Source organism: Macrotis lagotis, chromosome X, assembly GCF_037893015.1.
Source record: "Macrotis lagotis isolate mMagLag1 chromosome X, bilby.v1.9.chrom.fasta, whole genome shotgun sequence".
NCBI classification, from domain to species: Eukaryota; Metazoa; Chordata; class Mammalia; order Peramelemorphia; family Peramelidae; genus Macrotis; species Macrotis lagotis.
The window spans coordinates 468348021-468375920 of NC_133666.1; the positions used below are offsets into that span (position 1 = coordinate 468348021).

The window sequence follows — 27900 nt, forward strand, 5'->3', positions numbered from 1 at the left end:
TCCTGCATCTTGCCTTGTGGTCCAGTGCTGACCTCTCAGCCTAAATACTTTGTTCTTGTAATTGTTTTCTCATTTATATGACCTCTCTGATTTCAGTGCTCTGGAGAAACTCTAAAGCCAACTTGATCCGAATCTATCTAGATTGAAACCAGAAATCATGTACCTTGTTAATTCACCCAACTTTGAATTTCTATCCTTTGGACCAAGCTGCCCTGATTGGTGAGTGAGTGGAAATTCATCCAATTCACATTCTAGTCAATTAATGGTCAACAGGATTCAGACAACTATAAAGTTTTCTGGACTACAGCAATGAAGGAACTTCATTACTGATCTTGAATTCAAAAGGTACAAAACAATATGCATCTCTAAGGGAACACAATTACCTATTGTACCACATTAATACTGTATAAACTTTGGTTTTGACCAGTGTTTGCTTGACTGATCAGTGAGTCCCACCAACCTGGGTTTGGAGAATGTAGTTGAAACTTCAACAAAAACAGCATGGGGTTAATGGAATGTAACTGTGCAGGAAACTCCAGGGAAGGCAGCCGGCTACTAGCATGTTTCATAGATGTGGAATTTTCATTACAATTGACTTCATCATAACATGAACCACTTATATCTGTTTAAATATAGTGAGATACAGTTGGATTAGCAGAAAGCTAATACAGTCACTAAAGAAGACTTGGAATTTTATTATGGCTTTTTCATAGAGTGAATCCTTTAACTTCACTGTGCCTTTATTTATTTTGCTTTCTTCTCACCTTTCTCTTATCCTTTCCTTTCATAATTTTTCCTTTACAAAATAATATTTCCTCTTCAATCCACTTCTATCACTATAAACACAGCTTCTCTTGGTACTTTTATTCTAGTGTGCTCATCAACACTGCCTCTAATGCTTTTGAAATGGAATAATAGCAAGTTTTAGCATTCTTGAAGCAAAGTGAAGCAGTCAACTAAATAATGCTGAGTAGGTAGTTATCCTTGCTTATAACTTCTCTTACTTTCTGGTTCCCACACACAACTCTCTTGTTGTTGTTGTTCATCCTTCATTCTTGAAGAGTCCAGATCCACACAAGAATCTGAAATGCCAAAAAAGGGAAAAGGAGCAAATTCCATTCCAATTCATCTGAACGTAAAAAAAACAAACAAACCCAAAACTATTTATGGGTAGAAAGAGCCAATATAATAAAACTGATACTATTGCATACATTTATTTATTCATTACCATACCAATCAAACTACCCAAGGATTACTTTATAGATTTAGGAAAAACATAATTCATCTGGAGCTGTGGCGTCAAATTCAAATAGGAATGGAAGTCACTAATCCACACAAAAGGATTCCATTTAACTCAGCTTTAAGATGCAATGTTATCTATGTTTTATTGTGCATTTATTTTATCAAGTATTTCCCAATTAAATTTTAATCTGGTTCAGACAGTGTTTGGGAAGCACAGGCAGTTTGTTTGACACACCTGATCTGGAGGAACAAAAGCATAAGAATCTCAAGGGAAATAATGAAAAAAGTGGGAAGGAAAATACATCAAAGGGGCTATCAAATCAATTTGACCCAGGTTTAAAAATGGAAAGATAGATCAATGATTAAATTATTATTATCTCCACTACCACAATCACTATCTAGCATTTTCCAGTGCTTAAAGATTTACATAGCACATATTATATGAACATAAATAACAGAACATATATTATATGTGTATTATATATATAACACATGTTATATCATGTGATTATCATAGCAACCCTATGAGCAAGTTGCTGTTTTTACAGATGAGGAAATCTAGATTGAGAGCCTTTAAGTGACTTTACCAGTGTCACAGAAGTAATAGGTGTCTGAGGAAGGATTTAAATTCAAGTCTTTCTGACTCCAAAACATAGTTGCCTCATTCAACATATATATATAGAAAGTAACATTATAATCTGTGTATTCAATAAATTCAAAGACCTCAGCTACTGAGGGAAGGACCCGAGATTAGATGAAAACTGCTGGGAAAAAAACTGGAATACAGTCTGGTAGAAATTGGGATTAGAAAAACATTTCACAACATCTAAACTCCAAGTTCTCTAAGCTCCTAGACTTAGATGGCAAAGGTCACTGGTAAACAAATTAGAAGATCACAGAAGAAATTGCTATTTAGATTTTATGAAGGAGGGGAAGAGTTTATGATCGAATGATGGACCAAGAGGATAAATTAAGATAAAATGGACAATTCTTGATTACATTAAATTAAAAAGGTTTTGTTCAAACAAACCCAGTATAGATAATATTTGAAGGGAAGCAGATAACTGTGGAAAAATTGTCATCGTTTCAAAATCTCGTCTACGTTATTAGAAACTGATTAAAATTATTTTTTTCCAAAACGAAAGACATTTAATGAAATAATTTCAGAAGAAAATAAACAGTAAAACATTTCCCACCAAAACGTGAGATACTCTATCTGATAGATATAAGCATCATTGGAAAGGATGACATGGGTTGTGAACTTAAGTGGGAAATGACATGTAGGGAACACACAGGGTCATGACAACTCATGTCTGATTTGATTGATGGTAATTTAGATTTTTCCATAGGAAAACAGTTTTATATGCTTTTATCTTTTGTTGGGTGATGACTTTAGAGTCTTTTAAATTTGAATCAATTCCAAATACATTTTTGAAATGAGAACTTTATCCTAGAAACTTTTTGTAAAGATTTTCCCTCAGTTACCTTTTATAAATTTTGTTTACTACATTAGGTTTGTTTGAGTAAGTCTTTTAATTTTATATAGTTGGAGCAGCTAGGTGGTGCAGTGGATAGAGCACTAAAAAAAAAGAAAAAAGAAAAAGAAATCTAGTACCAAATAATTCCAATAATCAGTTTTGTCAGTACACTTATGCGATATAGTATTGAAAGATTCATGTTTCTACTTTTGAGGCTCTTGACTTTTTCTTCCTTGATATTAATTTTATTATTTTTATGGCTCTGTAAAATATTCTTTTGGGAGGCTGATGAATACAGTACTATAAGTATATTAATTTAGGTAGCACTGTCATTTTTATTATATTGGCCCAACTGGCATGTGAACAATTATTATTTTTTAAATTATTTAGATTTATCTTTATTACTTCAAAGAGTATTTCATAGTTAATATAATCCCTGGGTGAAACTTATAAAATACATTCTCAAGTATTCTGTAGATCTTATAACTATTTTTTTTAGGTTTTTGCAAGGCAAATGGGGTTAAGTGGCTTGCCCAAAGCCACACAGCTAGGTAATTATTAAGTGTCTGAGGCTGGATTTGAACTCAGGTACTCCTGACTTCAGAGCTGGTGCTCTATCTATTGTGCAACCTAGCTGCCCCATAGCTATTTTTAAAGGAATTTTTCTTTCTAGCTCTTCTTGCTGGTTTTGCTTGTTATATTTAGGACTGCTGATTATTTTTGTGAATTTATTGTATATCCTGTAACTTGTTGAAGTTATTATTTCAATTTTAGTTGGATCACTAAGATTTTCTAAGCATACCATTTTGTCATCTGCCCAAAGGAGTACTTTTTCTCTGATTATTTGATGAGAAAAAACATTTTTGTTGCCAACATATGAAAGAAGACTTTTAAAAAAATAAATAACTTTTCAATCTGAAAAAAGGATAAAATTTCTAGCACATATTAAATAACAATAGTAAAAATAAGCATTTAGAAATATTAAAGAATAGGTCTTCTTATCCTGTCCAGGCTAGAAGGGCAAAGTCTACTCACGGGACACATTATCACTACTGAACAACATGGGAGTTTTGACCTTTACTGGTTCATCTCTCTTTAGGCTACCTGGTGGCCCTTACTCCCAGTGACTTAGTGAAGACATTCAATCTTTATAGACAACAGTAGCTCAGAATTCCTGAACTCAAGAGATTTACTAGCATTAGTTTTCCTTGTAAATGGTTTTCCAGGTATGTACCACCATCTCCACTGATAATAGGTAACATTGCATTAGCCCTAATCTTATTGGAACTTTTCTCCATTACATATATCTTTGTTCTTGGAATTGGATAAATATTATTAGTATATAAAGGAAAGTTCCATTTATTCCTATGATTTCTAGACTCTTTAAAAAATTGGATTTTATCAAAATTCTTTCATCATTGATTGACATAATCACATAGGTTTTATTATTTAAATTATTACCATTATACTATACTTCCTTATGTTGTTATGTCAGGTCATATTCCTGGTTTAAACCCAAACTGAGAATAGTGTATGATCTTCATTTTGCATATATATATATATATGTCAATCTCTTTGTTAATTTTAATTAAAAATTTTCTATCAATATTCATTAAGTATAGTGGTCTATAGTTTTCTTTTTTTCTTTTGTCTCTCCCTGTTTTAGGCATCAAGACTATATTTGTATCATAGAAAGTGATCAGTAAGGTTCCTCCTCTTCTTATTATTGCAAATGACTTCTATAGTATTAGAATTAATTGCTCTTTGTATGTTTGATAGAATTCACTTATGGATCTGGTAATTTTTTTTCCTTTTGGGACTTCAATTATGACTCATTCAATTTTTTTTCAGATATGATTTATTTAATGATATATTTCTTATTTTGTTTATCTGAGTATTTTATATTTTTGTATTTATCTAGTTTTCCCTGTTATCACTTTTGTTAAAATATAATTGGGCAAAATAGTTTCTGATAATTTCTTTTATTTCTTCTTCAACTATAAGTTCTTTTTAATTTTTTGATACAATTTAAAAAATTAGGTTAGCTAATTTCTTATATATCTTATTGATTCAAAAAATCTCATTTTTATTTATCAATTCAGTGGTCTTTTTCCTTTCAATTTTATTTATCTCTTCAATTTTCAGAATTTATACTTTGAAATCTGTTTGGGGAGTTTGGATTTGCTGTTTTTAATTGCATGCCTTTTTATTGTTCTTTCTTTTGCTTATAAAAGTGTTTAAAGATATGAAATTTCCTCATAGAACTGTTTTAATTAGATCTCATAAATTTTGTTATATTGTCTCATTATTGTGATTTTCTTTAATGAAATTTCTATTGCTTTTATGATTTGTTCTTTGATCCAATAGTTCTTTAAGGGACTTTTCTTGAATATGTTTGCTATTATGCTACTGTATTTCCCCCCAAATAAACCCTAGCATGATTTTTCAGGATGTTTGTAATAAAAACTCCCTCCCCACATACCCCCCCCCAAATAAACAGACAGACACATTTAGTATATCTGTTGCAACACATGATAGATATATTGAATTGTAAAATAATGATATTAATATTTAATTAAATATAAATAAATTATATTATTAACATTAAAACTGAAAATAAATGATAATATAAATTAGAATTAAATATTTTTGGATGAGAAGTAAATGACTATGTAAACAGATGAATTCAATACTTACTGCACATGATCAATTGACATACAGACACAAAGCAGAATAAAATGCTCACTTGATAACATTCCACCTCTAATCATCTCTAAGAGTAAGAAAGCTAAGACTGAATGTGTTTCAGGTATTTATGTTCTTGAAACTGAAAAGCTTGGTGCACAGAAGCAGTTATAAGGAAATGAATCCACTTAATGCTGCCACTTGTTTTATGAGGTGGCCAAAGAGCTCTGCTGGTTTGGGATTCAATCAGCACTCACCATGCTAAAGACATGAAGAACTTCCTTGCAAAGAGAAGAACAGATGATATAATGATTCCCGCAAGAATGACTGCTATCCAGCTCTTTTTTTGTAGTGGCAAAGAATTGGAAATTGAGGGGATGCCCATGAATTGGGGAATGGCTAAACAAGTTATGGTACATGACTACTATGGAATATTATTATTCTGTAAGAACCCATAAATGGTCAGACTCTAGAGAAGCATGGAATGACTTATGGGATGTGACGCTGAGTGCAAAGTGTAGAGCCAAGAGAACAATGTGTATATACATCAGCAACATTATGAAATGAACAACCTTGATGGAAACAACTCCTTCTGACAGTCCAGAGACCTAGGACAATTACATTTGACTGGTTATGGACTATATTATTCCTAACCAGAGGAATAAAAACAAAACAAAACAAAACACACAGCAAAAAAAAAAAAACAACCCTTCCGAATCTGATGAACATTTTATAAAAATTATCTCTTATGTATCTCTTTCCCTTAATCCTAATTCCTCATGCTAAAAATTACTAATTTGTAAACATCTTTAACAAAATATGTATGTAAAATTCTTACATGACTGTTCCCTGCTGAGGGGAGAGGGGAAGGAAGGGAGGGTGGAAGGAAATTTTGTAACTTGGAAATAAGCATGTACAAATGGATAAAAATAAATTAATTTAAAAAAAAAGAATGACTGTTATCTCCAGGCATCCCTTGAAAATAAGCCCTAATGAATCTTTTGAAGCAAAAATATAAGACCCAGAATTATTTTGGGAAAAATATGGTATTTTTGCTTTCCTACATTTTTTGGTTGAGGTCTTTATAGCACAATACATTCTCAACTTTTATTAAAGTGCTATGTACCACTGTGAGGTTTGTAAATTCCTTTATATTCCCATTCAATAATTGCTAGAGCACTTTCATTTCTAATTTTTCTAAAACACCATTCAGGTCCTTATTTTATTTCTTATTTGCAAATACTGTAAAATACTGAAAGTAGTATGTTAAGATCTCCATGTGTTACAGTTTCAATTTGATTCATTTTTCATTTATGTATTTAGATATTATGTTATTAGATGTTAATATTGTTTTATTTTATTTGGTATTTTTGAGTATAATGAATTTTTTCCTTTTATTTTCTATTTTCCATATTTACTATAATTATTTCTGAAAATATTGAAGTTACCTGTCCTTTTTTTTAGTTTTAGCTGAAACATAAAAGATTTTGCTCCAGCACCTTATTTTAGCTCTGTGTATTTGTGTTTCAACATACTTACCCTACTCTCAACAGATTTCCCTCTTGTAAGTAGGCTAATATGGAGTAAAGCTGTATTTTAAAGCAGGAAAAAATTGAAAGATGAATGAGGAACTATTAGTACCAAAGATCTATGCATATTCCCAGAACCAGTTGCAATTCTGAATATTAGAGTTCTATTACAGTTTCAAAAGACTTTTTTTGTGTGCTTTTCTCCTTAGGTCTTGATTGTGCTCATGAAGACTAAGGCATGAAGAAGATGTGATCTATTGGTTGAGTAACTAGCAATAGATTTGTATTCCTTTTTAACTACTGAAGAAGGAAAAACCAACATTCAGGTAGTTGAATATACCCTAGGTCATGCTTCTATCTGTCAATATATTCTCTATTTTATGGAGTTACCATTTGGTGACTGGTTCCTTTTTCAGATTTGTGAATAAGCTAGCTGTTTAACTCTTCCAAAATAGGAAGAAACATTTAGGACTATTTAGTATTAACATTGTTGGTTCTGGCCTCAGATAAGCAGAATAAATAAACCACTCCCTGGGTGGGAACTAATTCTCTTTTTCTAAGTCATCAGAGTCAAATTTATCAAGCTAAACTCTCAAGTACTTTGAGTTTCCTTGTTTGGTTTGTAATACTTAGCAACAAACAGGCAAATTCATAAAGTATGTCCCTCTTTTAGAATGTAGGACACATGACAATATTATTCTACATTTGTGCTGAGCTGAATATCTATATCTCTTTGGGAAAGTTCTGTATATAGACTGTAGTAATCATAAGGGGTAATATCTTACATAGTACTTAAAAAACATAAAATATTTTGCATACATGATATCATCTGAGGTAAATGGCATAGGCAGAGCAATAATTAGATTTTGTTTATATCACCTGGAGCATGCGGCAGGTAGGGTACCCTCATTTGGATTAGAGGGTTTGGGGAACTGATCCAATGGAGGAGGTTAAAAACCCCTAAGATATTAAAAAATGTATGGTGGAAAGAATGCTCATTTCCAAGGAACCTAGCCATTTGGTTTTCTCATGATTAAACTAAATGTTACTGATAACTCTGTAGAGAATTCTTTAATTGCATTGGTAGAAGGAATTCCCTAAGCCAGGGAAATCACAGGTCCATTGCAAAACTCTCTTATTGATAACTGGGTGATAATGTTCCTTTATTTTTGGCATGCAAGAAGCCTGCTTCTGGATATGGAGTAAACTGGTTACTTTCAGCAAAAAGTTGAATGCTTTGGGAGAAGAGGATGAAAGAGGGTTTAAATCAACTTTACTTTCCTATCTCCTCTACTCCTCAAATTATCATGATAGAGCTGGAAGGGATCTTAGGAATCATTTAATCTAGTTCTTTGGTTTGATGTAAAAAGGAAATTGAGACCCTAGAGAAAAACATCTTTTCCAAGATTAGGTTTACTGAACTCTTACTGAATCAGAAGCTGAGATAAGGTAGAATCAAGTGTAATCCAACCCTCATAGTCTCACTCATTGTTAGAGCTGGAGGGAGCTTTGTGATTCATCTTATAGAAAAGTGGACCAACAGCTGGAGTTAATGTCCAGTGTCTAGTAAGTACTAGAATCTAAGCCTTCTGACTCTCAGTCACTGTTTTTCAGGCTATTGAAACTGGGCCTTTCTTTGGGCTCTCCAAGACAGGGTCCCTTATCTCATGACTCAAGATAGGCAGCTAAGCAGTGGAAGGAGGTCTTCTAGCATGCTGCTGGTCCCTGAATTGCCCCCTTTCCCTATCCAATTAAACATGCTAGGAAATGGTCCTTGGGATACTACTGTCAGCATTAAGGGGATGGGCCAGCCCTCTTTTTACTCAGAGGCAGGGCCCAAGTTTGAGTTCTACCAATTTTAGTCTTGGTGGGAAAACTCTAGTCCCCTAATCCCATAACTGCCTTTCTGCTTGACATATGACCTTTGCATCTCCAGTAATGGGCAATTGTCTCCTCTTGGTCAAAGCCCTTGTAACCTATCCTAATTACTTCTACATCTGTTGGTATTATTATCCTCATTTTCTAGATGAGAAGGAACCTTAAGTTCATAGAATTAAATTGACTAAACTATGGTTTTACAACTATGAAGTATCCTTGTTTTAGGAATATTCTGAAGATCACCTGGAGAGGTCTTTTCTCAGGCTAAACTGCCTAGCATTCCAACATTACTATAGAGAATACAGTTATGATGGATTGGACATGTCATTAGAATGTCAGGTGTGCTTGCCAAAAAAAGTTGGAGAGCTCATACAGGACAAGTGCTCATAATGGGGTCAGAAGAAGCAATATCAAGACACCCTGAAGGTCTCATTGAAGAACTTTAGAATTGATTGTACAGCTTGGGAGACACTGGCATAGGGCTGTCTAGCATGGTGTGCCCTCATTAGTGAGGGTATTGTACTCTATGTGGAAAGCAATATTGAAGCAGCTCAAAAAGAATATGACATTCATAAATTTAGAGCACTCACCCCAGGTGTTCACATGGGCTATTTGTGCCCAACCTGTGGTAGAGCACTCTGAGTTGTATTGGTCTGATTAGCCACAGTTGTACACACTGTAATTTGTTTCAAACATAATGATGTTATTTTAGTCTTCTTCAATAATGAAGGACAAGAACCAATCAACCGACCAAGAAGTATCCTAAGCAGTGGGATCTGAATCTAGATTTTCCAATCTAAGGACAGAGCACTATTTAATAAGCTATGGTGGTTAAAGCTAAAGTGAAAAAGAATATACTTCAGTCTACACCCAGAGTATTACTTCTCTAGGGGTAGATAGCATTTTTGTCATGAATGCTTTAAAATTGATGCTGATCAGTGTATCTAAAATCTTTCACAGTTGAGCATTGTTACAATATTGCTGTTCCTCTGTACAATGATCTCCTGGTTCTGCTCACTTTACTTTTCATCAGTTCATATAAGTCTTCCTGGTGTACTGGGCATATTATATTATAGCCAACAAAGGGAAGGAGATTAAGTGGCAGAAAGAGAACTGGAATTGGAGCTTGAAGGCCTGAGTTCAAATTATAGCACTGATACTGACTAGCTGTGTCAGATAGCCATAAGCATATCACAGACTTCCTGAGCCTCAGTTTCCTCATTTGTAAAATAAGGACAATAATACGTATACTATCCGTCTCAGAGGGTATTGTGAGAAAAGTGTTTTAAAAATCTTAAAATGTTCTAGAAATGTCATTAGGATTTTAGAGTTGGAAGAGAATCATCTGATCTAGTATTCACTTTATCATTCAGAAAACTTTAGATGGGAAGTAACTTGTCCAAGGTAGAAAGTATAAGGGAATAAATATGTATTTAGCACCTACTATGTCCAAGGTTCTGTACTAAGTGCTTTATAAATTTATCTCATTTGATCCTTACAACAACCTTGGGAGGTAGGTGCTGTTACTATTCTCATTTTACAATTGAGGAAACTGAGGTAGACAAAAGTTAAGATCATCAGGTTCATACCACTAGTAAGTTTTTGAGGTCATGTTGAACTCAGGTCTTCTTGATTCCAGGCCTAATACTCAATCCACTATACCACTATTCTAGCTTATTTATAAGCTGCCCAAAGTTACACAGGTAAAGCCATTGTTTTTTTGTATTCTTGCTCAAGTAATGCTCTAACATTCTTTGAGTATTGTCCTATCTACACTTGCTTTCTTAGGCTAAGCACTGTTCTCTTGACTTTTTCTGATTAATTCTTGCCAAATTAAGATGAACTAATTCTATATTTCATTGTTTCAAGGTACTGCTAGGGAACCAGAAACCTAATTAGAGAAATCAATTCAAAGTATAGTGGGACTAATGCCCACATTTTGTATGGGGGTGTTACTGTAGAAAGGCAGTAGCACCCCCATATAAAATGTGGGCATAAGTCCCACTGTACTTTGAATTGTAGAAGGAAGGAGAGATTTCTCTAGCCTCATCATTCCCACACCTTTTCTCTACCTTAATTCCTGCCAGGAGGGGAAGCAGGTAGTTGATTCCTGAGGCTGCAACTACTTAGTGTTCTGAGAGGGAGGGTGTTGGGTTAGAATTATATTTTAAATATTGTTACTCAAGGAGATGTGATTTTTCAGATTTAGTCTGATTTAAGATCACTTTGTCATTACTGGAGAGAGGAGGAGAACCCAAGTTTTATATTCAAAGCTTGACTCATTTCCCACTAAATACTATTTCCCCACATTGAACAAGCATAATAGCAATTAGCCAAGAAACTCCTTATTCAATTCTACAGCAAAAGAAAATCTGAGAAGTTAATCATAGGAGACTATGTACTAGATGACATAGAGTGCAGGAGTTCTCCCTTTGGGAGGAAGGTGACTCAGCTCAACCAAGAGAGAGTGTCCCAGATCTCAGCCAAGTAGAAGTTCCCCAAAGTTTCTAGTGCAGCAAGTTGGGGATAGGGACATAATGGAGACTGTGACCTCCTTTCCTATTAGCTACTTTCCAGAATCTTCTTTTTCTTTCAGTGTGGAATTGGAATCTTTGATCTTCTCTCTCAAAAATGGAAGTCAAAAGCTCTGAAAATCAATTTCAAGAAAACTTGAGGAAGACTAAAGAAAATGAAGTTCTTTCCCACTCTCAAACACTTGCAAAAGGAAAGTATTAGTGAATACAAATGATTTGCTGTCACCCTTCCTTAACAACATTTGTATTTTAAAAGTAAATTGAAGAAATGAATGACATGAGAATTTTAGGTAAGAACAGAAAGATTTGGAGGTGGTGGTGGGCAGGATTTTTGGTACTCTTCAAATTATAACATGTTGAAAATTTTACTTTGTATTTAAACATTATATCGGTCCATTGTTCTTGTCCTTTGCTATAATTTTTGATTTATATATTTCACACACACACATACACACACATATATATGTCTCATGTAAGGCATTTGATAGAAATGTTTATTTATAATTTTGATAGTTTGTGTAATATAGTTATTAATTATTCTTTAAAATTTGATAGAATTCTCCTATATATCTTGCTGGATTAGATCTACTTGACTGATGATTTGTTTGGTTAGTTCTGTCTTCCCAGTCAACCAGACAGTTATCTAACCTGAGAGATACTATCTTTGACATTTCCATCTCCTTACAACTTATTATTTCTGAGGGCATCTGAAATTAATCTGAAGTAACATAATTCATGAAACTTTGCCCACTTTTCCACTCCCATGGCATCTACTGTCAGATCCTTATTACTTCTTGTCAGAACTATTGTAGTACCCTCCTAATTGGTTTCCTTACCCATAGATTTTTTCTTCTCTAATCTGAAAAGATCAGTATGAAAATTATCAAACTCATCTACTACTTGCATTATGTCACTGCTCTTGTATAACAAAACAAAAGCAAAACACATATGGTGGATCCCATTTCTTATAAGATTAAAACACAATCCTTTGTGATTTGATTTCTAATCTTTCCAGACTTTATTATGGGCAAGTCACTTAATCTCTCTGAAAGTATTTAGTCATCTGAAAAATGGTAGCAATAATTACAGTCATTCATCCATTTCTGTTTGAATCCAAAATGATAAAATATTTTGCAAACTTGAAAGTAATGTATCACTATAAGCAACCACCATCATCATTTTCATCTTCGTGAATAGTAGAAATCTTTATATTCCAAGCTTTGGCAAGTCGGAACTATTTACATCTCTCATACTTGCTTTTTAGACTTCTATAATTTTTATCACATTGTCTCCAAGCCAGGAAATTGGTTTTCCCCTCCTCATTTCTGCTTGCTAAATTCATCCCTTCCTTCAAGTTTTGACTCATGTGCCAATACCTCCATGAAATCTTCATCAATCCTCTCATATGAATATTATTATTCCCACCTCACTAAATGTAATGAGTAGTACTTGGTTCTCTTTGAACTTATCATATCCTGGTTCTTTGTGTATCTGTCTTAACCCTGCTATTAGAGTGGAGGATCACCATGAGGACAAGGTGGACATCTTATTTTTTGATTTAATCACTTTATTTCATCTCCTGCCTTTATACAAGGTACCTCTTGTGCCTACAATGCTTTTCCTCCTTACCTTGACCTCCTGAAATTCCTGGCTATCTTCAAGACTCAGTTCAAGTGCCATAGATCATATGCCTGAAAACCAATGCTACGTTTTCTAGTCAATGTTTGTGTGATCTTGGGTAAGCATCTTAATCTCCTCTAAGTCTCAATTTATTCATCTTGAAAGCGAGGAGTTTGGAGTAGATGACTTCCATGGTCATTTTTAGCTCTAAATCCACAATTTTGTGATCCTCTTATGAGATTTTTAATGTTTTCTTTAGATGGTAATGTTCTCTCCCCCTTCCCCTAAACTATTTTGTATTTATTTTACATATACTATTCATCTATATACATGTTAAAAACGATTATTGATAGCTTCTGTATAACACTTGAAGGTTTAAAGTACACAAATGTTTTCAGATATGAACTTCCCAAATCTGTGAAATAGGTGCTATTTATCTCCAATTTATAGATGAATAAACGGAGACTGAGGGAGGTCCTGTGTCATTCCTGAGAATGAGTCAGGATTTGAATTCAGATTTTCTGACTTTTTCCTGTAGATGTAAGACTCCTTCTACTTTATTAGGTTATTATAAATCCAAGAATCCATTTCAAAATTTGAAAAAATCATATCTTCTCATAGAAATTTGATTATATGTACTATTCTGTATAATGAATGTCCCATAACACTTTCTCATCCTCCTTTTTCCTCTAGAAGGGAGTCACTTTCTCTTATACATTGCACAGGTGAGTCCTATGTTGGCTAAGCTTGAGATTGCTTGGTGCTAGTCAGAGTTTTACAGTTTGCTAAAAGGTAAAGAAGTTTGTAGTTATTTTAGCTATTTATAATAGTCAGAATGACTTATTCACTCAGAATCATTCTTAAAACAATAATGCTGTTATTGTATAAAATTTGGTTTTGCTCATTTCATTTTTCATTATTTCATGCAAGTCTTTCCATGATTTAGGCTCCATGGTTCTTGCCTTCATTCAATTTACTATCTAGCTAGAAAATAATTATAATCTGTTAGTTGACTTAAGGATCAATTATATCTGTTGATCTGTGCTAAGTGCTAGAGATTCAAAGAAAAGTAAAAGTGAGTCCCTGTTCTCAATGAACTCACAGTCAGTTGGGAAGACAATATGAAAATTGACAGGCACATTCTATATACAGGATAAATTGGAAATAATCAATAGAGGGAAGGCACTAGAATTAAGGGAGATCAGGAAAGGTTTCCTGTAGAAGATGGGATTTTAGTTAAGACTTAAAGAAAGTCAGGGAGTAGAGATGTACTCATGAAATGATGATTTAGAATTTAAGGCTGTGAATAAAAACTGGATTAAGGAGTAGGACCAGAAAGGAAGGAGAAATTATTGTTGATTGGAATTGTTAGGGCTTTCTTTTTTTTAAAGTTTTTGCAAGGCAATGGGGTTAAGTGACTTGCCCAAGGCCACACAGCTAGGTAATTATTAAGTGTCTGAGGCTGGATTTGAACTCAGGTACTCCTGACTCCAGGCCTAGTGCTGTATCCACTATACCACCTAGCCACCCCCTTAGGATATTCTTTACAGAGAAGGATTTGAGGTTGGTCTTGAAGGATGGATAGCTAAGAAGTAGGAAAGAAGTTATTTTAATATGTGTAAGGTGGAACTGGAATGGAGATCAGAGGCAGGATTTTAGAGACTGAGGGCTGAAAGCAAATAGTCTAGTCTTTCTGAAGCAGAAGGTTGGTGCAGTAGAGTTGTAGGAGTTAAGTTTAACCCCTTAAGAGAGGTTAGGGCCTAACTGTGGGTTTGAATGCCAGATCAAGGAGTTTAGACCTAAAAGCAATGATAAATCTTTGAGATTCTGCACCAGGGTGAAAGTACTTTAGGAAGATGAATATGAAACCTCTTTAACTTCCTAAGGTTCATGCTCTTCAGGGATATTATCTGTAGGAAGGAGAATCTTGGAGATCATTAAGTCCAATCCTTCTTAAGTTAGAGAGGACATTTGGGTCCAGACTGGCAATATGACTTGCTGGGGTTATATAGGAAGTAAATAGCAGAGTGAAAATTTGAACTCTGGTCTTTTGAATCCAAATCCAGATACTTGACCTGACTTGGAACAGAGCAGTTACTTGAGATGTATATTTCTGGGGGCTGGGCGGGGGCAGCCCTGTTTTCTAGGCTGTTTGCTGACCTCATGGAATGTGGAGCTTTTCTAGCAGAGTTTGTTCAAAATCATGGTCATTCTGTTGGTTAGAACTTTTGTCTTGTTCTCAATCGAAGGATATTTCTCCTCCATTATAAAAATGAAAACCATAGTAAAGAAAAGACGAACAAAACTCAACAATATCCCCTCCTACCCTCCCTGAACCCTCAACAATCCACTATTCCTTTCCATTTCCTACAAAGCACTGTGTCATCTTCAGATCTGGGGACTTGAAAGCTGAAGCCAGTCACAATTTCCGATGGACATATTGTGCGTTTGGAATTTTTTTTCCACATCAAATTAAATCTGTCTTGGACCAATTTCCTGGAAGTGTTTTTTATTAGAATAATAGGCCTCAGCTGAGAGATCACAGAACCAGATACCACAGATGGGGAAACAAAAACATAGGATCTTCACGTCCAGGGATAGGAGGCAAGGGGAATAAAGGAAACTGGATGGTCTTCTTTGTTAAATATGCAGGACAGCACAAGTTTTCTCCATAGGGCATGTAGGTAGGAAAAAACTAGAGGATAGCAACATGCCAGTCTTCACCAAGCAGAAAAAGCCCAAAGTGAGAATAGCTTACTTTTATTTTTCTACTGAAGTCTTGGAAAAGGAAAGTAAGAAGTGGGTCTACCCATTCTATGGTGAAAGTATGAGATGATTGGCACAGTCCAATGCCAGGAAACAGTCACAATAGAAATCAACTCATCCTTTTGGTATCCAAGAAGGTGTTTCATTGTAATGTACCTAGGGTGCATTTTGTCTGACCTGACTGAGGCCTCCAAGATGAATGGGGGAAATCCCTCAGAAGTGTTTTTCCTTTTTTTTTTTAACCTTCTGCTCTCTCTGATTCATTACTTGTTTACTGCAGTCTGTTAACAGCCTCAGGATTGGCTTTAATCCTCAGCCAGAATCTTTAAATATAATACATCAATAACAGGTAATTATTCACTTTGAACTCTTCTCTCCCTTTTCTCCTTTGCTCCTTTCCTGGTTGGGGGAGGCCTTTCAAATGCTCTAACAGATTCTATCAAGGTGTCAAAAGTAGGGATATGAATGTCAAAGAATTAATTTGCTTCCTTTGAGCATAGGGAATTACTTCTGTCTGTGCAGTCCCCCCACCCCATCCACTTTCCTTACTTTTGTTTGAACTCTGCCACGGACTTTGAGAATTGTTGAGTTGGTTGATCCATTTTCTTTATGATTTTTTTCATTCTTTGTTTCCTCTGTGAAATCTGCCTGTTCTTATGCATATGTCCTGTGTGTACCTGACCTCCTTGTAATTATCATTGCATGCAGGGGAGACTTACTTCTGGCCTCTCATGTAATTCCTGTTTTGAACATGTCCAGGAAAATCCTGTCAAATTCAGAACTTCCTTTAAAAAAAACAAAACAAAACTTTGATCTGTGAGGTACAGACATGGTTGATACTGAGCTTTTGATGCTTGAGACTGGTTGGAGGGCAGCATCCCCGGGAGCCCATGTGGGCAAGTGTCTCATAGTATGATATCTTTGTTTATTCTCTCCACAAATATCCATTAGTGACTCTTGGGATACACTATGAATCTCTACTGTAGTAGCCTCCATGTGAGGACCCTCTTAAGCTATTATGGAGTGTACAAATTCTCTTGATGCTCATGATGTCCAGAGATGGTCCTTTGTTCACAGGGAACTGGAAGCTTCTTATAGTCTATTTTCATTGACTCTTGTTGGCTACAATACCCTTCAGCATTCCTTCTTTGTGCTTTCCTTTTTAAAAAATATTGTATACAAGGACATTGTTCTAATAGAACTGTAGCTCTGTTGGAGCTTTTGTTAATTATAACCTTGCCATCCATCCTCTAATTGCACAGATAAAGAATTTTTTTTAAAAGCAATTAGTAGAGTGACCCAGAGAGAGAAAACGGTTTATTATTAAGAAGGTAAATGAGGACTACCCCTTGGCTACAAATTAGTCAGAGACAGAATAATAGAGTCTCATGAAGATATGAGTCAAAAATTGTTGGGAAAACTGGAAAACGGTTTGGCAAAAACTAGGCAAAGATTCATATCTTACACCCTATACTAAAATAAGATCAAAATGGGTACAGAATTTAGACATAAAGGACAATACCATGGACCAATGAATAGATCAAGAAATTCTCTATCAGATCTATGGAAAGGGGGAACATTTATGACCAAACAAGAAACAGGGTATATCATAAATTGCAAAATGGATGATTTTGACTACATTACATTAAAAAGGTTTTGCACTAATAAAACCAATGCTGCCAAGATTAGAAAGAAAACAAAAAACTGGAAATAATTCACAGCAAGGGGGGGGGTCTGATAAAGGTCTAATTTCTAAAATATATAGAGAATTGAATTAAATTTAAAAGGTTACAAATTATTTTGCAATAATGGTCAAAGGATATGAACTGGCAGTTTTCAAATAAAGAAATTAAAGCTATATATAATTATATGAAAAAATGCTCCAAATCATTACTGATTAGAGAAATGCAAATTAAAACAAACTTGCACCTATCAGGTTGGCTAAAATGGCAAAAAAGGGAAAATGATCAATGTTGGAAAGATTGTGGGAAGATTGGAACATTAATGTACTGTTGGTGGAGTTGTGAACTAATCCAACCATTCTGGTGAACAATATGGAACTATGCCCAAAGAGCAATAAAACTGATATAATCTAGGCCTACATTCAGAAGAAATCATAAAAAATGGGTAAAATTCCATATTCAAAATATTCATAGAAGATTTTTTTGTAGAGTGAAAGAACTGAAAATTGAGGAGATGCCCATCAACTGGGGAATGACCTAACAAGTTATATTATATGAATATTGTGCAATACTATTGTTCTATAAGAAACCATGAATGGTTGGACTCTAAAGAAGCATGGAAAGAATTACAGGAATTGATGCTGAATGAAGGGAACAGAATCAAGACAACATTGTACAACATTGTGAGTTGGTCAACTTTGTTGGATGCAGCTCCTCTCAGTAGTTCAGAGAGCTAGGACAACTCTGGGAGACCTAATAGGGACATTGCTATCCACATCCAGACAAAGAAAAAAACACTATACTACAGAATCTGAAAAACCTCTATATTCACTTTTTAAAAAATTCTCTTATTTTTTTCCTACCCCATGGATTTCTTTCTTTTCCCTTAGTCCTATGTCCTCATACAGAAAATGCCTAATATGTAAACATATTAAACACAAATGTACAATGTTCACTGCTGAAGGGAGGAGGGGTGGGAAGAGTGAGTGGAAGGACATTATGTAACTTATACACATGCATATGGGTGACTGTTGAAAAATTTTCATAACATGTAATTGGCAAAATAAAATATAATATAATCTAGACAAAAAAAGCAATAGGTAAAGTGACCCAGGGAGAAAACAGTTTTTTATTATTAAGAAGGCAACTGACAGCTAGCCCATGGCTACAACCTAGTTAGAGGAAGAATAATAGAGTCTCAAGAAGGTATAAGAGCTCTCTCTTCTGCTTTTATGTCCAGAAACCATAACTAGAAATCCTGGTACTCAGTAATAATAATAATAACACTTTAATGTTTACAAAGAGCTTTGCAAATATCTCATTTTATTCTCACAGCAGTCCTGGGAGGTAGGTCTTATTATTATTTACATTTTATAGTTGAGGAAACTGAGGCAGAAAGAAATTAAATGACTTGTGCAGTGTCACACAGTTAGTAAATGACTGAGATTTTAAATATGATTCCAAATTAAGTGCTCTATCCACTGAACCACCCAGCTGACACTCTGGAAAAATTCAGGGTTTTTGGGGGGGGAGTAAGGGAGTGTATAGTAGTGGTGGTGGTACAAGAACACCCTAGAAAAGACAGTCTGACTTTGAAATTGTCCCCTTTTCTCTTTTCCCTTGAATTCTACTGCCTCAGTCTTTGACACACTAACCTTGCTTCCTTTGCTCTCTCTCTCCAAACCCTGTGGTGGTATGAGCTGGCAGAAGAAGACTGTGAGCAATGATGATGGTCTCAGGGCCTCCTTTGGGAGGAAGTACAGTCTAGGTTTTGGTTCCTGGTATAAAACTCAGATCACTTTGATTGGATGGTTCTTGTCTTTTATTATTGAAGAAGATCAAAATGACATCACCAAGTTTAAGACAAATCACAGTGTATCTGACTGTGGCTGAACAGATCAATATGGGTTCATTATGCTCTGCCACAGATCCATGTGAACACCGGGGGTTCTTCCTCTAAATGTACAAATCTCACATTTTCTTGCAGTCACTTCAATTTTGCCTTGCTCACAGAGTACAGTACTGATTCAGTTTCCTGACATGACACTGGTAGGCTGTTCATCTTTCAGGTCAACACATGGCTCTGTAGACCTTCAGTTTGGTAGTTGGTCTCCCTAGTATAGTTCTGTAGATACTTGGGAATGTTTGCTGTTTTAAAATACATCAGAGAAGGAAAACTCCATCACTAAACCATTCCAGGGTCAGAAAATTCTCTTGCTTCCCTCCTTAATCCAATCAACTGAAACATCAACCCCAACCGGTTTCTTGTTTGGTCCTCAGTGGAATTGGAGAGCATCTGGTCAATGATGATATTATTTCCCTCTTCTTATCTTAGAACTTTTCTCTGTTAGGAAACTGGATCACTGCTAAACTAATCATTCATTATGGATCTTATGAAATTCAGCCAAATTTGTTAGGGGAGATAATGAAAATGCTACTTGCAATCCAAATCACCATTTCTACTCTTATCCCCAAAATGATACAAATTGGCTAATAAAATTTTTAAAACTCTTGCTAAGGATTTGAATGCAAAGGTAACATGATAAAACATGTTGTTCAGTAGACCCAGTGAAAGAAAAATTAACTGATTGTTTGCAAAGAAAAGCTTCATTTAATCAACTTTATGGGCAACATGCAAACAGTTTGTCCACTTTAAAACAAGGCTAGCAATGAATAAATTTCAGGATATCACTATTAGAGAAAGGACTAGAGTGGTACATCAGAGCTCTCAAAGGAATTTGTTCGGTTCATAAACCCTGCATAGAAGAGGGACTTTGGGGAACACAGGGACATCTGGAAGAAGAGATAGCCATAGGGTTTCCTTTTCCTGTGTTTTGTTTCCTCATTCCTGTCTCTTTGTTGTTCTTTTTCCCATTCCCATTTCAGAGCCATGGTAGGCTTTGTTTCACTGGGCAGGCCTCACTAATCAGGGATAGAACCATAGCAAGGGAAAAGGTACTCAGCTCTTTAATTACAGATGCAGGCATGGTAGCTCAGGGGAGGGAGACTTTCCATAATTTTGGTACAAAGATCTTAAGGAACTTTTAGAGTTTTCTTATATCTGAGAAGTCCCTGATTTTGGATCCTTTCTTAAATGAAGAATGGTAAGTCCTTAGCAACATGTTAAATTATTTTCAGAGGGAGTGATTATTGAGTAAATGTGAATAATATCCAAAATACCATAAGATTTGTCAAAATTTCTAAGATTTCATAGGCATACCATAGTGTAGGCAGTGGGATAACTAATGAATTGGAGTTTAAACAAAACAACTGTGTTCCAATTCTGGTTTTGCCACTTAAAACCTTTGTGATTTTAGGCAAAGCAATTGACCTCTAGTTTCATCATCCCTAAAATGAGATTTGATTAGATAACCTCTAAGTGTCCCAATGACTCTAAATCTATGAATTATGAGCTATCACTCATTCTTAGTAGATAATATTTATGAATTCCCAAGACAAAATAAAATTTATTACCTATTAGACAATCTTTTAGTGAGGTTCCTTTCCCAATTTAGCTAGACTAGTATTCAGGCATAGTCACAATCCTTTACTAAGAATCTACCAAAAGCATTTCATTTTCATAAGAAATAGTGATTATGCTGTATAAAATAAGTCTTCAAAGACCCAGACTCATTTGCTTACTACAGAGTGGTATCTGACTATATGTTGATGTATAATGTTGATGGATAATACCTAAGCAATGTTTTTATTATTATCTGAGACACATCTAAATGAAAACAGAAATTTAAGCTAGCTTGTCAAATCACTTGGACAGAGTAAATTCATAAAGACTTAGACCAGAATAGAACAATCTTACCTTTCAAAAGAGGTTCTAGAGTGGATGCAGGGTGATCAAATTCCTTCTGAAGTAAAAAGTTATTTTGGATCTAATAAGAAAAACAAACATTCCAACACTTCCAAAATCTCTTTTCCCTTTTTCTAATGACAAACACAGAAAATAAAAGGCCTTTTACCTTTAAAGCTAGAAGATCTAAAGCTAGCAAGATCTGGTTTCAGTCTTTCTTATACAAGAGATCTTTAACAAATTAAAGACATTTTCAAAATTTTGAACATCTGACTTAAAAACATCTCTCACAGATGGTGTGGAAAGACAAATACACTAATGCATTGTTGGTGGAAATGTGAATTAGAAAAATCATTCTAAAAAGTAATTTGGAATGATGCAAACTAAGTGAATAAAATTTCCATATTCCATAAAACTAGAAATTTACCTCAAGGAAGTCACTATAGAAAAAGTTGCAAATATAACATTATAGCAGTACTTTTGTGGTAGCAAAAATAAAAATAAAAACAAAAGTATGTCCATTACTGGAGAACATGAATGTAATGGAATAATATTGTGCTGTCAGAAATGTTGAGCCCGATGAGTAGAAGAAGCATGGAAAGACAAAATGAACTGATTCAAAGTGAAGCAAACAGATGAAGGAAAACGATAAAAACAATGACTATAACAACGCAAATGGAAAGAGCATCTACAAAACAATTGAGAATGAATGTTGCAGAATAGAAAGAACAAGTTTGGTCCTAAAGTGAAGATATTAGAAAATACTTCCCTCCTATTCCTACAGTAGAGGTAGAGGAGGATTCACAGATATGAAGCATTGCATAGAATGCCAGGGATTTAATGCATCGATCAGTTTTGATTAATTGTCTCTTCTTCCTCCTTTTTTCTTTTATTGTTTGTTGAAAGATAATGACTTTCTGGGGAAAGGGATATGGGACCATTGTATGTGATATAAAAAAAACAAAAGACTGATAAAAACTTGTTAAAATACCCTCTTGCAAAACATTGTGCTTAGATGAAAAAGTCAAACTATATTCTGTGATGTTCAGACTTTTTTGGATATTATATCTACTTCTGGTTGTTGCATCTTAAGTGGGATAATCATAATTTAATTGTCCAAGATTTTTGAGAACATTGAAAACCATCCTTGTAAAAAATTTTGATTCCAATGAGGGATCCTAAAATGTTTAAATTAAGTTGATGCCTAATTTTTTTTAATCAAACATTTGAAATACCGCCCTATAGAAGAAGTAAAAGACAAAGTACATCGTGAAAAGATGACTAGACTATGAATTAGGTTACTTGAGAACTAGACTGTGTAGTGGATAGAAAGCAGAAACTAAAAATAAGAATGCGCTGAGTTCAAATCCCAACTTAGACACTAACTGTAATGTTTGCCCTTCATTTTCAAAGAAGACCACATCAGTCAAGTGATGCCATAACAAACACACGCATTGGATTTGAGTGAGGGGGATACTATGCTAATTTACCAGCCTCACTTTCTTCTCCAGAACCGTCTGGGTCCAGTGGCCAGATATGAATCAGGATGACTGGAGAAGACTCTGTATGTAGGACAGTCAGGATTAACTTGCCCAAGGTCACACAGCAAGTAAGTGGCAAGTGTGTTTGTTATGGATTCAAACTCCAGTCCTCCTGACATACTTGCCAGTATTATTGGAAGGATGTAATATCTGTAAGACACTTTGGGAACTTTAAAATGCTATATAAATCCCATTATTATAGTTATCATTTTTAATCCTGATTCTGTCACATCAGTTTTGAAGGGCCATGAAAATTATTTCATTCTCTAGATTTAGGTTTCCTAAAAGTAAAAATAGAGACTTGGACTTCATGATTAAAGTTTCCTACATTTCTTACATTCTATTATTCTCCTATCCAGTGGGTGAAGAGTGGGGGGGAGGAATAATTTATACTTGATATTCCAAAGAACATTCTTACTAGAATCATCCAATCATTTAACTGGTTGCCTCATGAAGAATTGAGTTCCTTGCACTGAAAAATGTACCTGTCCAATGTGTGGATAAGGGAAAATTTATGACCAAACAAGAGATAGTGGGGATCATGGGAATTAAAATGGATAATTTTGATTACATGAAATTGAAAACAAATTCTTCCATAAATAAAATCCATGTAGTCAATATTAGAAAGAGATCAGGAAGCTGGCAGAAAAAATTTTTTATAGATAATTTCTCTGATAAAGGCCTAATTACTCAATTATATAGGCAACTGAGCCAAATTTATAAAAATAAGAGCCATTACCCAATTTACAAATGGCCAAAGATATGAACAGGTAGATTTCAGAAAGAGAAACCAAGTTATTGATAGTCACATGAAAAAAAGTGCTCTAAATGAGTACTGATCAGAGACATGCAAATTAAAACAATTCTGAAGTACCATTTCATACCTATCAGATTAACTAATATAGGAAAGAAAAGTGATAAATGCTGGAGGGAATGTGGAAAAACTGATATATTAGTACACTGTTGTAGAGTTGTGAACTCATCCAACTGTTATGGGAGACAATTTGAAATTATGCCCAAAGGGCTATAAAACTATGCCCAGAAATGCCTCTACTCTGTCTATATCCCCAGAAGATCAAAGAAAATATAAAAACCTATTTGCACAAAAAATATTTCTAGCAGCTATTTTTGTAGTGGCAAAGAATTAGAATTTAATGTGGTATTTAACAGTTGAGGAATGGCTGAAGAAGTTGATTGTGATGGTGTACCATTGTGCTTAAGAAATGATGGGCAGGATGATTTTGGCAAACCTGAGAAGGATCATATGAACTCATGCAAAGTGAAATAAACAGAACCAGGAGAACATTGTATATAATAGCAGCCATTTTGCAAGGATGATCTACTGTGAAAGACTTAGCTACTGTGATCTAGACGATGGTCCAAAATAATTCCACAAGACTTTTGATGAAAAATAAAATCTGTTTTCAGAGGTAACTACTGAGAGCCAACTAGGTGGCATAGTGGAAGGGGCAGCTGGGTGGGGTGGTGGATAGACAGTCAGGAGGACTTGAGTTCAAATCCATCCTCAGACACTTAATAATTACCTAGCTATGTGACCTTGGGCAAGTCACTTAACCCTATTGCCTTGCCAAAAAAACAAAACAAAGCAGAGAGAACTGCTGAAATCTGAGTGTAGATTGAATCATATGTTGTTTACTTTATATATTTTTTGTTTTTTATTTTTTTGAATCATTGCTATATTGAAATACTTTTTGCATGGCTTATAATTGATATCATAATGCCTACCTTCTCAATGGATGGGGGGAAGAGACTGGAGAAAAGAAGAATTTGGAACTCAAAATTGTTAAAAAAAATGTTAAAAATAAAAAAATATTTAAAAAGAAAATGAACTCCTTATTTCTGTAGATAATCAGAGAATAATGAAAATATCAAATTTGAGGACAGCAAATTATCTTACAGATTATAATATCTCTTTTTTTGACAGTTGATGAAAGTGAAGTTAAATGACTTTCCTAAAGTCATTTTATTGGGGAAATAGGGACTTAAACTAAAGTATTATATTATAAGGTGGTTTTTAAATTTTTGTTTTGCTTTTGCTATTAGACTGCATGTACTATATCATGATAAGGTATGTTTTAGAAAGAATTCTTGTAGCAGCGGACTTCTGTGTTCCTTTAAAGCTTCTAAAATTCGATGATTTTATGAATGCTTATTCTTTCTTCCTTCTCTTACTACTCAAGGCCAATTTATCAACAACCAAATTGTCTTGGACAGACACCAAGCTCTTTGATCTAATTTCATCCTTATCACTGTTTTTTTTTAAACAAGAGAAACTGAATTTTACTCCTGACTTTTCCTTGTCCTTTATCTCTCATAATTTAGTTAAGTCTATTTCATAGTACATTCTTTCATTTTTTTTAACCTAGAAAAAAAGAGTACCTGCCCAGGTACTCTTCTACTTTCTATGATCTCTTTATTTTCTAACTCTTATTTACTTAGTAAAACTTCCTCTTTTCTCTTCTTTTTTCTTCCTTTTTTAAATCAAATAAAGCACTAATAAATGTAAATAAAACTATAAAAATCATTTTAATAAATTCTGATTTATTAGTAATAGTGTTTCAAAGAAAGGATAGCTATAAGTTATGAAGTATTTTGGAACTTTATGAAGTAAAATTAAATATCATGAAGAACCTGTACCATTGATCTTTGAACAATTACAGAATACCTTTTCAAAATTTCCTCTAAATTGTCCAGCTTTATAATGTTCCATTAATTAAATCCATTTTTCCCCTTCAAAAAGAGAATCCATATGTCTTCTAACTATGATACATAATTGGATGGATATTCCATGGACTTCATTCATCAGGAGAGGTATCTTGGACAGATTCTATGAACAGATGACAAACTGGACCCAAGATTGAACAGAAGGAAAAGTACTGGTTGACTTGCCTTTAGGACATTATGTAGTGCTTTAATGACACCAAGGGTCTCCCTGAAACAAAGATCCATCTTTTTTTTTAAACAATAGACTTTCCATGATGCTATTTGATTGAATGACTATGAGTCATGAAAAGGGAAACGGAGAGCCATGTGATGGGGGAGGGGGTGGTGAACTCATTGTAGCATCACAAATTAAGAAATGTGCCAAAAAAGTTGAACAAATGTCATCAGAGAGGTGGATGAATGGAAAATAAAAGGTTGGTCACATAATATTTAGCACTTAAGGAGAGCAAGTGATAGCCTATGGTCCTCCATCTATTCCACTGCGATCTATGAAATGTCAAGAGAGCTAAAGGAAGATCTCTAACAGATTGAGTGGAGAAGTACATTAAGGATGGCATCTGATGGCATCAGAAAATGTGAGAACCAGGGCAGCTAGGTGGCGTAGTGGATAAAGCACCAGCCTTGGAGTTAGGAGAATCTGGTCTCAAATCCAGTCTCAGATACTTAATAATTACCTAGCTGTGTGGCCTTGGGCAAGCCACTTAACCCCATTTGCCTAAAAAAAAACCTAAAAAAAACAAACAAAAAGAAAATGTGAGAACTGAAAAGATAAACCGGTTACATGGCAAGAACAAAGGATAACTGATGGACAACTTGTAAGCTATACTGAGATCCATTTGAAGTAGAAGACAAGTGGCATATGGGTGGATTCCTTTGGTGATCTTTACAGTCACATAGGATGAAAAAATAAAGATAGTGGCAATCTGAGTCATTGGAAGAAATACACACATCAATGAGATCACAAATTCCTCAAAATATCAAAATCTTCCCTTAAAAATCCAGCATTCAAGATAAATAATGATTTCTTATTTTTGACCATTGTCCAAAAAAACCCAATACTCAAGACTGCTGATCTATTAATATTTATAGACATATTGTTTTACCATGTTTGTGGATTTAAAACAAAAACAACAAAACAAAACCTAAGAGTCAGTCCTCCATTTACACTTGGGCTTCAGTTTTCTTATCTGTAAAATGAGGGAGGACTTTATGGTTTCTAAGATCCTTTGTGAGAAAGATGAAAGAGATATGTTTAACTGGATAGAGTAATAACAACTTTGTAATGGAAAAAAACTTTGAAAGACTGAAATTCTGATCTGTGCAAAGATGAACCATGATTCCAGAAGACCGAAGATAAAATATATTGTCCATCTCCTATTGGATGCAGAATGAAACACAGTTTTGGGAATGACCAGTGTGAAAATTTGTATTGTTGGACTACTGGAAAAAGAGAAAAATAAATGTTTGTTATTTCAAAAATGCAAGGGAAAGTCCTATTACCACCTTTCCCCAAAGATGTTTATTTTCAAATATAAACAGCTCTATATATCCACATCCTATTGAATGTAAAATGCAATATGTCTGAACTCTGAACTAATTCTACTTTTTTTGGGAGGGGAGGGATGAGTTTAGAGGAAGACATATAAGATCAGTTATGACTTATAATGCTTGGTAGATTTTTTTTATTTGCTAAACTTTGCAAATTTTTCAATTCAATCCTTACTTTTATTGTGGTTGGCTATCTCTATCATGGAATACATTCACCATAACCATAATAGAGTAGAGCAAAGAATAATTTATAGAAACATGTATATGCAAATAAATGAAGTGAATATGCTTTTGTTTTGGAACTATTTTTTAACACCAACCTTTTCTCTCCATTCTACTGCACTAGTATCAAGGCACTCATTTCTAGGCATTTAAATGAAGACCAGCACAAAATCAATCTTACCCATAAACCAAGGTCCTGGAGAATTTTATTTGACTTACCCAATAACCTCTCTGGACTTCTATTCAGATCATGATAATATGTTGATACACATGTGGAACAGTCATGAAATGCTAAGACTATTTCCAGAAGTGCTTTGGATATTACCATCTCTCAAAGAATTGGAGTCTTCATATGGGCAGTGTTAAAGTCAGGTCTGTTTTGTGCTGCTGTTGGACAGTGAAGTCTCAGTTTCCAAAATGCCTGGTAGAACCTCAGCCACTGGTTGGTGCTTTTTTTTCCCCTGAATCCCATTTACAGTTGCCTGAACTTTGAAGACCATAGTATTTTGGTCACATAATTATATCTGGTTCCAGAACACTTTTTTCTTTTCTTTTTCACATTATTATTTACTCAGCAGTAAAGAGGGGAGACTGGCTGGCAAAAATGTCTTGGATCCTTTAAATT

At 34.5% G+C, this 27900-nt stretch overlaps 1 long non-coding RNA gene across 1 annotated transcript in view; it reads right to left on the reverse strand.

The window, feature by feature from the left end:
• Nucleotides 1–805: 805 nt before the first annotated feature.
• LOC141502862 (uncharacterized) overlaps nucleotides 806–27900 on the reverse strand; it is a 115679-nt gene continuing 88584 nt past the window's right edge. Inside the window, exon 3 of the long non-coding RNA XR_012472678.1 lies at nucleotides 806–1082. This is a non-coding gene — a long non-coding RNA (uncharacterized LOC141502862). The remainder of the gene's footprint in view (nucleotides 1083–27900) is intronic.